The sequence below is a fragment of the Nicotiana attenuata genome, chromosome 1, assembly GCF_001879085.1.
Source record: "Nicotiana attenuata strain UT chromosome 1, NIATTr2, whole genome shotgun sequence".
Lineage (NCBI taxonomy): Eukaryota > Viridiplantae > Streptophyta > Magnoliopsida > Solanales > Solanaceae > Nicotiana > Nicotiana attenuata.
This window is the reverse complement of record NC_031989.1, coordinates 11615213-11616801: the sequence shown is the minus strand read 5'-3', so window position 1 is coordinate 11616801 and position 1589 is coordinate 11615213.

The window sequence follows — 1589 nt, the reverse complement described above, 5'->3', positions numbered from 1 at the left end:
AACATGAAAATTCACGCCATAGATTGCATCATCAGTATGACATCGTCATGGTAAGCCCGAGAAGTCGGGTATCATAATCTTTTCCTGTCATTTCGTTCCGAGAAACGTAGAAAGTATCTGTATGTGGCAAAATCAGAAGGTCTGAATTCGTGCTATCAGTCACTTAAGAAGAATACCTCGAGACCCCGAGGACGCGAAGCTGTGACCGAGTTCCCTCCCTTGGAGCCCGTCGAGGTCCGACCTAAAGAGGACGTAGATCGAGGCTAGAGTAAAATGGGGAATTCCGAAGGCGCACGACTAATTCTGACAAAGCCGGCCTACCCAGAGCCTGTGTCAAGGCATCACGTCTCCCATCTCCATGTCTTTACAATTAATGCATTTGTTCTATAACGGGATTCTCCTCCTATATAAAGGGGATCCTCACCACTTTGTAAGGGGTTGATGTTGCTCCAACTATTCTACACAAGATCAATAACAACTCTCTCTCTCTTTTCTCTCTAACTTACTCGCTCAAGGCTACCTCTTTCATTTATTGCTTTCATACTTGTTCTTCACTTATTGCTTGATATTGGCCATAAAGATCCTCCTTTAATTATATCCTAACCGTTAGCCCTTTCCTGATTATCCCCGATAGCTCGAGCCCCAGCCCAGACATCGACCTTGAGGCCTCTCATCGGTCAGTCTGAGGCCCGGACAGTAAGCCCCTCTGTTTGATTATAGCCTTGTTTTAGTTCGTATTTCGTCGTCAAGCTTGACATATCTAGCATCAACTGCCTTAACAACTAGCATAAAAATAGATCACGTATTTTTAGAGTCTTATTAACAAATTTAATTGTTATTACCATTTTCATGGTAAACAAGTGTATTATTTAAGCACAACCGGAGTATTCAAATTTTAGAACTCATGAGATTTTGAGATGCACTGGAATTAACTTCAAGTATAGTCACTACTTTATATATTTACTAGTAGTATCTCTTCACTCATTACACACATATTTCGTATCACTTTCTTAATGAATATATATATCAAAAAATAAATTAGAAATAAACATATATCTCATGAGATTATAAGTGTGGGATATATCGTGGTATTATCTATCCACCTTCTATATGAAATAGCTAACACAATCATTTTAGTACAAGATTTAAACTAACATTAGCTGATACACATTACCAAATATAAAATAACTATAATTTCAAACTTCATAATATAATATACTTATTGCGTTAGCCAAACGACCCCTAATTAAGACCTTTCGTGGACAAAGTTAAGAAGCGTACTCTATATCCAACGTTATATGCATTCTAGGCATGACCCAATAGAGCTTATTTTAATTAGCTGACTTTTAATTTACTTACAGTTCATGGATTTCAAATGTTGAGAGTTGAGACCTCGAAGTTTCGATTCAATTAAAATAACCATTCAATTATTAAGCAAGTTTATTAAACGCTGTATTCTTGAAGTACATTCTGATGGTCTTTGAGATGGTGCCTAACGCCGCCAGCAAGCAAGCCAATGGAGATTTACCAAATTTATTACTCGTTTCAGTACTTTGAAATCATAACTTTTCCTTAATTAAATTGTTTGA